General features: G+C 43.9%; 1 protein-coding gene across 1 annotated transcript in view; it reads left to right on the top strand.

The window, feature by feature from the left end:
- The window catches only part of CD81 (CD81 molecule), an 83,071-nt gene that overhangs the window by 892 nt on the left and 69,803 nt on the right, over positions 1-12,376 (top strand). The gene's annotated exons all lie outside the window — the stretch shown is intronic.

A 12,376-nucleotide genomic window follows, 5' to 3' on the forward strand; every position in this document is an offset into this window, starting at 1 on the left:
TACTAAAACATGTAAATCCTGTGGTTAGACGCTGGAAATTAGTGTGATGTATTCTCTCCCCCCTCCCCCCCTTCTTAAAAATAAAAAAATAACTCTTCAGTAAACATACGTTTTTATCTTTGAAATTTGTTTTGATGCCAAATTTTCTAATATGTGCAGCGAAGTTGGCTCTGAAAACAAGGGTGCTGAAACAATTTGTATAGTGGGAGTGCTGAGAGTCACTGAATCAAACTGTAAACCCTATATATGATAGACCCCACTTCAAGAAAAGGATTGCTGCAGCACCCCTACTTCCAGCACCTATGGCCGAAAAACAAAAATAGTTAAAAATGAGGAGACATGTAAAACTGGATTTAAAAAAAAAAAATTATTCACTTTATTTATTATTTTGTCTAGTGCTCCTGCTTCTCCTGTTTTACAAGTGGGGAATCTGGGCGGAGTTTGGGGGGAAATGTTAGGTTTCCCAGCCTTGGGATATGAATTGAAAACTCGGTGTTGCTGTTAGGTTAAGAAAGATGAGCTGATTGCTTGGAGAAGGAATGTACATGGGGAGGAAGGGGGACTTAAAACATACTTGCTTAATAGATGTCATAGACAAATGGGGACGCTTAAAAGATAGACGATGTGCATGGTTTTTCACACCCCTCCCATCGTCTCATACTCCCTCCCTGCTTGGAGAATTTTGCAAGGACCACACCCTGAATCTCAGAAAAGTCTTTGCCTTAGTTTCTACAGCTCTGGATTTTAGAGGAGATTTGGTTTTGATTTTTTTAAGTAACATTCTGTGGAGCTCGGACTTCCTGACTGTACAATTTGAGCACTGTTGCTTCATAGAATATCAGGGTTGGAAGGGACCTCAGGAGGTCATCTAGTCCAACCCCCTGCTCAAAGCAGGACCAATCCCCAATTTCTGCCCCAGAACCCTAAATGGCCCCCTCAAGGATTGAACTCACAACCCTAGGTGTAGCAGGCCAATGCTCAAACCACTGAGCTATCCCTACCCCTGAAAAAAGAAAAAGCTTCCATACTATTTAAGAAGCAAATCAAATCCTGTATGTAGTAAGAAGGTCTTCTAGCAGCTGCCTGCCATGAATAGTTAATCAGCTGTATAGCTGTGTTAATTTAACAGTAGGTTGTGTAGGCTAGCTTTCCCCTGTGTGTGTAATAAGGTCAGCCTGTTTGTCCCAGTTATGAGTCCCCCCAGGGTGACTGGGGGTTTGTGCGTGAAAGGCAGTGCCCTTTGTTCTGTTTGGCTGCTTATTTCTCATGCCTTTTCCTCCCTGAGATGGAGCTGGTGTGCTAGTTATCTTGCTGGACATTTTAGGGGCAGACAGTGATGCTTTGGTGTTGGGTTGGCCAGGCCTGTCTCGGATGATATGTGATTGCAGCTTTTTTAGAGACCAGAGTAGTAGGTGAACACCACTTCCCTGCCCTGCTTTGGTTACAGTTAATATTTTGCTGGCAGTTGAGAACGCCTGAAGGCTGTATCAGTCTTCACCCTACTTTTAAACTGAGTTGACAACATGTATTTACACTAATCAGACACCAGAGTAGCACCATTTCAGAGAGGTGGTTTTAGATGGGGTAGCAGGAAGCCTCCCACGCTCAGGGCCTTGAACTCCTTTCCATTTCCTTGGAATTCTAGGTCATGGTCCCGGGTCCCTGCTGACTGCTAGAAAGAGCAGTGCTGGTGACAGTGAAGGAGGAGTTCAGTGAGGGTGAAGTCTGATGAAGGGAATATTTTTGCAACACTCACTTCTCCTTGGTCATGAACGCACTGACTGCAGAGAATCTGTTTACATGAATGAACCCCCATCCCACCCCAGCTAGTGACAGATGATTATCTAAGAATGTGTTGTGTACTGATTTGCTGGTGATATAAACAGGAAATACCAATAGCTTCAACCAGTAGCTGATTCCGGTTCCTCGGAATTTCCTATTTTCTTTCCTGGGCTCTAATTCTCCTCACCTCACTGAGCCGGCAGCACTTTTAACTCAGGCCATGTCTACGCTAGGAGTGCTTGGCTGGTATAGCTACACTGCCAGAGCACTCCTAAAGTGCATGCAGCTAGAGTGGAAAAGCTCTACTTTTATCAGTATAGCTTATTCCACACACCCGCACTACCCGAACAAAACACTATACCGGTAGAAGCACAGTTTTGCTGGTGTAACTGCATCTGTAGTAGGGGCTTCTGCTGGCATAGCTATGTCTGTCAGGGATCACGCCGCTGACTGACGACGACACCAGCAGACGCCTGTAGTGTAGATGTGATCTCATTTTGCAATGCTGTGAGCTTCTCTAGCGCCTTTCCTCAAGAGATCTCAAGCATTTACAAGCATGGATTGCTTAAACCTCACAACACCAGCTTTGGCCATGTAAGTATTAGTGCCATTTTACAGACAGGTAAAGTGACACCCAAGGGCATCCAGGGAGTCGGTCATCAATCTGGGAGTGGAACTCCAGACTCGTGGCTGCTCCAGCTGCTGGACCGTGTGCCTGCCCTCTGCTATCCACCCCCACGTATTCAGTACTCCTGTCTGGTCACCTTGGGGTGTTCTTGATTCCAGTTTAGAATAAGTTCAACTGCAACCACCCTTGCTGCACTGCCCCTTCTCCAGTCTGATGATATCTCCCTATGAAAAACATAGAACTGAGGACAGTGGGCCAGGTTCATCCCTGGTGTAAATTCATGTTTAAAGAATGAGCGCCCCACAATATTTCTCACATTCTCGTTACCAACTCCTCCCTCAAAATAACAAGCAGATGTTAGAAAACGGTAGCATCTCCATCTAACCTCCTTACTTCGGGGTCACTGCACTTTCCTTCTCTTTGCTCCTTCCCAGTTATCTAGTTCATCCAGGAGCTCTTTCTTTCCTTTTTGTCCTAGTTTCCTGACTTCTTTTTTTTTTTTTTTTTTTTGAGTGGGGGGAGTGGTTCTTTGTGGCGACACTAGGATCTAGCAGGAAGGATATATGGGAACTATACACACGCAGTTGCAGAGCAAGCCTGCCTGTTCACATCCACCCCTGTCTCCCTGGTAGGAAATGACTGTTTTCCTATCTGCAAAAACAACGAGGAGTCCTTGTGGCACCTTAGCAACTAACAAATTTATTTGGGCATAAGCTTTCGTGGGCTAAAACCCACTTCATAAGATGCATGGAGTGGAACATACAGTAGGGAGGTATAAATACACAGCATATGAAAAGATGGGAGTTGCCTTCCCAAGTGGGGGGTCAGTGCTAATGAGCCAGTTCAATTAAGGTGGAAGTGGGCTAAACTCCTACATGCCACAAGGGGCCACAACAATGGCCTTAACTCACCCAACAATATTGTTAATCTATCCAGCTATGTTCTTAGGACAGACTCTTCTGCTGGGCTATCTCGGGGCCTCTCCTGCCCCACCACCCCCACAAACATGATACAGTTCTGCGGTGATCTAGAATCCTACTTTCAACGTTTCCGATTCAGGGAATATTTCCAAAACACCGCTGAACAGCTCACTAACCCACAGAAACGTTCCTACCAACACTACAAAAAGAAGGATTCTGCGTGGACTCCTCCTGAAGGTTGAAACAACAGACTGGACTTCTACATAGGGTGCTTCCACCGATGTGCACGGGCTGAAATTGTGGAAAAGCAGCATCACTTGCCCCATAACCTCAGCCGTGCAACAACGCCATCCGCAGCCTCAGAAACAACTCTGATATCATAATCAAAAAGGCTGACAAAGGAGGTGCTGTCGTCATCATGAATAGGTTGGAATATGAATGAGAGGCTGTTAGGCAACTCTCTGACACCACATTCTACAGGCCATTACCTTCTGATCCCACTGAGGGTTATCAAAAGAAACTACACCATCTGCTCAAGAAACTCTCTGAAGAAGCACAGGAACAAATCTACACAGACACACTCCTAGAGCCCCGACCAGGGGTATTCTATCTGTTACCCAAGATCCATAAACCTGGGAACCCTAGATGCCCCATCTCAGGCATTGGCACCCTGACAGCAGGATTATCTGGTTATGTAGACGCTCCCCTCAGTCCTGTGCTACCAGCACTCCTACCTATCTTTGAGACACCACTGACTTCTTGAGGAAACTACAGTCCTGAAAACATAGGCAGTGACTAGAAAGGAGGAAGACTGCTTAAAAGAAGGAATAGTAAGCCATCCTGTTTGTTCCATGAATAACAGAATGTTCAGACTATCAAAGGTGATCATGAGGGCAGTGATCTCTGTCCGAACTATGGGATGTTTAGTCTCAGAGCTGGAATCTCAGCCATGAAGAGAACACTCTTGTGTGTAAAGGGGCAGAGCAAACTGATCTGCACAAGTGTCCACAACGGAGATTCTTCTGGGTGGTTTGAGGAGTGGCATGAAGGGTTCAAAGGGTCACTAGTAATTCTTTAGTGGAATGATGACCGCAACAGCATGGGAGCCTCATAGGTGGCAGAAGCTTCACCATATGAGCTGTTTCTAACCCAGTGCAGATGATAGACTACTTTTGGGACTGCTGTGCATCCATCCATCTCTGCCACCCCTGTTCCAGCTCAGGCCTAAGATTTGAGTACTACTCCTACCCATCATTCTGAAGGTTTTGGCGGGCATCTTTCCACAGATAGCCAGTTGTGGCTAGGATCAGCCCATTAGCCATGTTGGACTCCACTAATGAACCTTGTTATCAAGCAGTTTCATCCCAGATGACGCTTGCTTAGAGGCTTCAAAGCTGGGAGGCCTTTTAGGGTGTCTCTACTCAGCCAGGAAAAAAACGCAGTGGGAGCAAGTCTCCTAGCCCTTGTCAATTGACACAGGCTTGTGGGGCTAAAAACAACCATGTAGATGTTCAGGCTTGGGCTGGGCTCCGAGACCTGGGGAGGGTCACAGAGCCTTGGCTCCAGCTGGAGCCTAAACATCTACCTGGTTATTTTTAACCCATGGCCCGGGTTAACTGACTGAGGCACTGAGATGCACTGCCGTGGGTGTGTGGATTTTTGATATATAATTTTCTTTTAATTTACTGTATAGACATACCTTTAGTCACTCACCCTTTAAGGGTATCTTGCAGCTTTCATAGCTGTGTTTTATTGGAACACTCAGGCTTGATATGGGATTAGAGGGAGATCTTTAATTACCAGTTGAAATTTGAGCCTAGGCAGGAGATAGCTAGCAGTGTCTTAACGTAAGGTGTCTTTACATTTGTATCTGAAGTTCTGCCACTCAGTCTAAGTCACTAACCCCTTGAGGGTGTCCATTCTCAGTGAACACAGGGCTAGATTTTTCAAATTACTTTTTAGAACCTACAGTTGGGGCCAGATTGTCAGAAGTGCTCCGTACCAATATGCTGTGTTCTCTTGAAAATCCAGCTCTAGTCAGGGGTGTGGAACCCTTGAAAATCTAGGTCAATATATACTGTAGTTTTTAGGATTTGTTAAGCTGTGGGAGGCACCAGGGCTGACACCAGACTAGCTTGTTAGTATGCAGAGCTGCTCGGTTCTTGCCCTTCCCTAGCGCCCTAGACTCACTTGCATATCTGCCCTGAATCCAGGTCGGGAGTTGTTGGCACAAAAGTGTGAGGGAGAGCAAGAAGTTTGGCAGAACTCTGCACTGTCATTGCATGTTAAAGAGAAGCTTGTTCTGAGGCTTCAGAAGAAGGAAGGAAGCAGTTTAAGCTTTAACTTAATTCACCAAACAAGGGGAAAAACTGTGGTATCTCTCCCCCCCCCCTTAATGTTTGTTCCGCTGCAGTGTAAATAAATGACAACCTTCTTGACCCCCAGCCACCAGTACATGTTGTAGTCTCATAAGGCAGCTATGCTGAGGAAATGGATGGAGAGACCTTCCTTTTCTGCCAACTTACCAGAGAGTGTCATACCAAAAAGTCTCCTCTTCCCTGTCCCTTTTTCTTATTTTAGGTCCCTTAGCTCAAGACCTCATGTAGAAGATGCCAGACCAGCTAGCTATCCGGTAGGGTAGGCTAACAGGTTTGGCATAGTGTTAGTCTTCCTAATTATGATGGATGGGCACTATAAATTATAGTCCTAGTTTATATATGCATTGTGTATGCCATGTACACACAGTCAAATGGCTATATACCATTTATAGTTTGTAAAAGGTACGTGAGGTTCTCTCTTTTTGGACCAACAGAAGTTGGTCTAGCTGTGCAGGTGAACATTTGTCACAAAGTTCATTCTATATCTGAACTCTCAGTCCTCATCCTCAAAGGAAACCTGACCAACACCTTCAAAAGAGGAGTTTAAATTCACGATTCTGCTACACACCAAAAATCATGGACTCAGTTGAGACACTAGTTGTGTGTCTCATTACAACAATCCAAAAAGAAAAGGAGTACTTGTGGCACCTTAGAGACTAACCAATTTATTTGAGCATGAGCTTTCGTGAGCTACAGCTCACTTCGAGCTGTAGCTCACGAAAGCTCATGCTCAAATAAATTGGTTAGTCTCTAAGGTGCCACAAGTACTCCTTTTCTTTTTGCGAATACAGACTAACACGGCTGTTCCTCTGAAACCTGTCATCATACAACAATCCACTAACTCTCCTTTGTCCTATAACTGCAGAGATGTTAATTGTCCATTTTGAATGGTTTCTTGCAAGATTGTTAAGCATAAGGAGTTAACACATCTGTTCCACCTTGTGTGTTTCATATCCTGGGACCAGCATGGCTACAACAACACTGAAAACATTTATAGTTTGTAGGTATCATACATGGGGTTTCTTATGGGGATACATGTTCTGGAAGGGATAAGTGTCAGCATATTCAGTTCACTGTGCTTCAGAAAGGATTTTAGAATCTGCAGCTCCTTTTCTTTTAAAGAAATAACCCTTTAAACTCTTGGTGTGAGATATGGGCGCTCTCACCAGCTCATGCTTGCATGTGCTGGTTTTTCTGGCAACATGGTAAGTGCTCCTTAAATCTGCAGCGAGGCTAGTGTCACTGAAGTTGCTAGAATTGCATGTGCTCTTGTAAGGGCTGAATTGAGACAGAAATCCTTTCTCAGTGGTGGTCTCCTCAATTGGATTGACTTTCATTGTTGCAGCTGCAGATGAAACCAAGGCCAGAAACTTGAATGAATTGCCTAAATGTTGAAGCACAGGACTTGGAATTGGGAGTTCAGGGATCTGTTCTTAGCTTTGCTATGGACTTGCTGTGTAACCTTGGGAAGTTGCCTGACCTCTGCCTCCATTTCACTACAGGAAAGTCATAAAGTGCTTTGAGATCCTCTGAAGACAGGTATTCCAGAAGTGCAAAGACATGTCTGGGCATCAAAAGAGACTGATATTGGCTACGATTAGATTGTGCCTTATTAGGTCATTAAGGGCCAGACTGCCAAATGCTCAGCACTTGGAGTTGGGGCAGGAGTTTCCAAAGCACTCTGCACGTGCTTCTCTGACGCTAATGGCCAGGTCTGCAGAGGAGCTCAGCTGCTGATGTTCTGAGCTCTTCTGAAAACCTGTCTCTGAAATGTGAAAGTACACAGTTGGTAATGCTAATTCCAATAGGCGCTTTGAAAGAAAAACAACTCCTCCTCCTCATATCGCAAGATTGGGAGTTACTGGTATCCGGTTTACTGAACTGAGCTTTCAGTTTTACTTGTAGATATGGCAGTTTTAGTTCTGTTTTTTTTTTTTTTTTTTTTTTTTTAAATGACAGTTCAGTCATGGCTTGTTTTGGCTATGCACTTCATTGAATTGTGATTTACTCCCTCTCCTCCTTCCCCCTCACAACCTCATTTCTTGAATCTTGAGCAGACAATCAGATTTCAGCTTCTGTGCTAACTGAGCTGAAATGAAAGCAGAGTTCAGTCCAGTGTTTGGAGCTGTGCTGCCTTCATCCAGAACTGGATTGGCCCACACCAAGAAGTGACCCTGGAGAGACTACAGGAAGCCAGATAGCTTCGTTTAAAATATAATTAAACATAACGAAGAAGAAATTGACTTGCTCTGAAAAGGATCAACCAACTTAGTATCTAATGCAGCCTATGGCAGCCTTCCAGATCTAGAGCGTGCACTGACTGCATTACTAGGGAAGTGTCTAATTAGAAGGCATAACAGAGTTCCCTTTTAATTCCATTTTCCACACAGCAGATAGCTATTTTCTCTTGCCTGTGGTGGGTAAATATGGTATGGTTAGAGGTAGGGGAAAGCATGGTGAATGTATTATATGAAAGATCGCTTCTCTGTCTTGGGTTAGTAGCACTTTAGATTCTTGTCTCTCATAGGTTAGGGGATTTTTTGTTTGTTTGTTCTGTATTTCGTTTCCTTGGATGCTTCTGGACTTTCCTCCCTCCTTTGGTCATTTCCCCTCCAGACGTGGCTTAGGTTCCTTATTTATTCCTGTTTTAGGAGACTCGGAGTAAAATGAGAAACCACCTGGCATGGAAAGGATCTAGTTTAAAACAAACGAAGTGAAGTAAGCCTCCCATAACAAGCTGCCTGTCTACCCTCATGCCCTTCCTTTCAAACGAGACATGAACCATGGCAGTCGAGTAAAGCAGAAGAAGAGCTGGCTTAAAAGGCAGAGGAATACTATTTTATTTGTGTGCTGATGGCATATAGTGGTGGTGTAGCAAAGTTGGTCCCAGAATATTAGAGAGAGAAGGAGGGTGAGGTAATATCTTGACCTGAAGAAGAGCTCCATGTAAGTTCGGGAGCTTCTCTCTCACAAGCAGAAATTGGTCCAATTAAAGATATTACCTCACCCTCCTTGTCTCTCTACAGACATAATGGTCGGTATTGTTCCCCGAGGCTTCAGTGGGAGTAGTTTCTGAATGAGTGCAAAAGGCACATGCTGAGAGTTTGGGGGTTTTTTTCTTTCAAAGCAGTCTAGGAGATTTAGATGTATGACTACCCCTCAGATTAATGAGAGTTGTCTCTTAACCGTTTAGGGTTTTTTTAATCCTTTTTTCATAATTCTTTGCCCCAAGGAATATACAGTAGAAACATGCTCTAAGATGCTCTGTGATATTAGTGCAGAGGGCCTATATTTAATACTCAGTTGGGTTCATTAGCGAGCCCTATGTGTTTCTATTCTTGTCGTGGTGGCATCTGTTACGGTTAAGAGGGCTTTGTGGTTTGGCGTGACACAGGAAGGTAGAAAATGTAACTGCCTATGGTTATGTCTATACTGGCAATTGAATGACAAAACTTTTGCCTTTCAGAGGTGTTAACAAAGACAAAAGTTTTGCCTCCACAACTGCCAGTGTGAGCAGCGCCTTGTCAGCAGGAGAGCGCTCCTGCCGACAACGCAAACGCCGCTCATTGGGGATGGAAGTTTTTTGTCGGCAGGAGAGCCAACAAACAGCAGCTACACTGCCCGACTTTTAGTGGCACGGCTGTAGCGACACAGACATGTTGCTAAAAGCTGCGTAGTGCAGACAAGCACTATGTTTCTACTTCTACACCATGTTATGGAAACAAGGTTAAAATTGCTTTAATGTGGTCTGCGTCTGTATGCCTTTTTGAAATGGCTCTGTAGATAATGCAAAACAGCTCGAAATCTGCTCAGGTTGCGGTGTTGTGCATGCACCTGTTGGAAACAGTTTGGTTTAAATTAAATTGCAGTATTGAAGGCAGCTTTACAGGATTTTCAGAGGGTGTGTATGTGTCATTCTCCCTGAGAAATTCCACAGTGCCCGGCAGACACCTGCCAGGTAATAAAAAGATTTGGTGTGATCAGATGCCAGTAGCTGTAGGTGTGGATATTTGAATAATTGTACATTCATACTGGCCTATGTATTAGAACGAGCAGTCATTTAATGCTCATTTTTGAAGGGAGGGCGGGGGAGGGAAATTCCCATAGCAGATGGTCCGTATAAACAGCTGAAACCAAAACCCAGTTCCAGGTACCCCTGAAGTTTGGTGTTTGCATCCAGCTCTGAATTCAGTTTCTGGGGCTTATCTCTAGTGAACGTGGTCACAAGTAGGGAATGTCATTTAGCGGCTGGAAGAGGAGAATGGATCTCTGTTTCTGCCTCTGGCACTGAATCATTGTGAGTTAAAGGAAGTCATGTGACCTTCGTGCCTAAAATTATCTTTCTGAAACACTTATCTTCCTCAGTGTTAAGATTTGGTATATTATTTTGTAAAGAGACTTGATCCTGTGGTGAAAGGTGCTATATAAGTGCCAAGTATTTTGTGTGTTTAAAAGTAACCACAATTATCTGACCCTAGTTAAATAAATAGTTAAATGAAATTTTAAAGCAGTCTCTGGGAATACTGATCACTGTTTTCACTATATGTCTGGTGTGGCTCTTTATGTCTCAGTGATAGGTCTTAATTATATTGATACTTCCCAGCAGAGCAATTCTGCAAAGCAGGTGTGAGACTAGGGAGTGCAATTCCTATTTGAATGCATGGGAGAATAGGGGACTTCCACAGAAATTGCCATATTGGGTCAGATCCAAGGTCCATCTAGTCCAGGTCCTGTCTCAAAAGAGTGGCCAGCAGCAGATGAATCAGAGGAAGGTGTAAGAGTTTTTTGCAATAGGCAGATGTGAGATAATCTCCTCCCTTCCTCCTCCTCCTCCTCCTCTCCCCTTCCCCCCAGGTTCAGTCTTATCCTGGTTTTTAATAGTTGGGGTTTAAGCCAAACTCTGAAGTATGAGGTTGAATATCCCTCCATATTATAGTAGTTTTCCTTTTAAACTGTTTTCCAAACTAGTTAAATATTGTGCGCTTGGTGAGTACAGGTTCCACCTAAAACTCCTGACCTGTCCCTCTTGTAGTCATCCTGACAGATCCTCCTGATGCTCAAATAGCAGCCATCAGCCCTGGAATGTGGTGATAATGAAAACAGCTCACCCAGCTCTAAAAGCATGCCATTTATTTGCTAAGTTTAGCCCAATTTTCTGTTTGTGAATAGACTGATTTCCCCCCCCCCAAATATTCATTCTCTTTTTTTCTTCACTAATAGTGTCTGCAGACATTTAATCCTACGTGTCCTTGTAAGCTATTCACTGCAAATACTGCATTAAGTATTTGCAATGCGCTACATATGTGGCCGTTGGTCTCACCTAAACTTCCTTATTTCTGCTCTCTGAAGGGATGACTCTGAAATCTGAAAAGAGCTTTCAGGATGGCCATGCAAATACTCATGTGGCTGCACACCTGCACAAGTACTTGTATTTGAATACATGTTCACTTGCATAACTGTAAGGCTTTTCCTGTCCCCTGAATGTTCTAAAATATCTGTGCAAAGGCAGTCTTGTTCGTAAAAAGCAGATGGGAAATATCCACACGCCTTTTTAAGAAAATTTATTTCTATCCTGACAAGTGTTTTCAGATACTCAGCTCTACTCCTGAAGAGGAATCATTATTCTGTAGTATCTGGCTGATGAATCTTGCCCATATGCTCAGGGTTTAGCTGATCGCCATATTTGGGGTTGGGAAGGAATTTTCCTCCAGGGCAGATTGGAAGAGGCCCTGGAGGTTTTTTGCCTTCCTCTGTAGCATGGGGCACGGGTCACTTGCTGGAGGATTCTCTGCTCCTTGAAGTCTTTAAACTACGTTTTGAGGACTTCAATAGCACAGATATAGGTGTGAGGTTTTTTGCAGGAGTGGTGGATGAAATTCTGTGGCCTGTGTTGTGCAGGAGGTCAGACTAGATGATCATAATGGTCCCTTCTGACCTAAATATCTATGAATCTATATAGCACGGTGTCTTCACCAGCCAATCAATATCCCGATTTCTTTGTTCATCTAAAGGACTCTTATTTTAAGTGTAATTTCCTGATGGTTCTCAAAGCCTTGCATAACTCCTGATGGACTATTGAGGAGGTTAGACTTTCCCATTATAACAAAGTGGACCTAAATCATAGTTGGGTGAAAAACAGGGACAGACTGAAGGGAGACCTCTGAGGCCATGGGAGTGATGGCTGTGGGAGCAGTCCATAAGCGCTTGGGACAGAACCTTGTGAACTTGTTTAGTCTAATTTCAAACCTGTCAGAGTGATACAGACCTGGGAGAACTTCTATTTGAGAGAGGCTGTAGCTTATCTTGATCTAACAAGTGAACTTTGTTGGCATAAAATACTTTTCCTCCATGAAAATGTTCACTAATGTCCATTCAGATGCTAAAAACAACGAGGAGTCCTTGTGGCACCTTAGACTAACAAATTTATTTGGGCATAAGCTTTTGTGAGCTAAAACCCACTTCATTAGATGCATGGAGTGAAAAACACAGTAAGGTCTGTGTGTCTGTCTCTCTCTGTAATGTTATGTATGTATAAATATACACACACATACAATCACAGCACATGAAAAGATGGGAGTTGCCTCACGAAGTGGGGGGGTCAGTGCTAATTAGGCCAATTCAATTAAGGTGGAAGTGGCCTGTTCTCAACAGTTGTCAGGAAGGGGTGA

This window comes from Caretta caretta, chromosome 6, assembly GCF_965140235.1.
Source record: "Caretta caretta isolate rCarCar2 chromosome 6, rCarCar1.hap1, whole genome shotgun sequence".
NCBI lineage: Eukaryota > Metazoa > Chordata > Testudines > Cheloniidae > Caretta > Caretta caretta.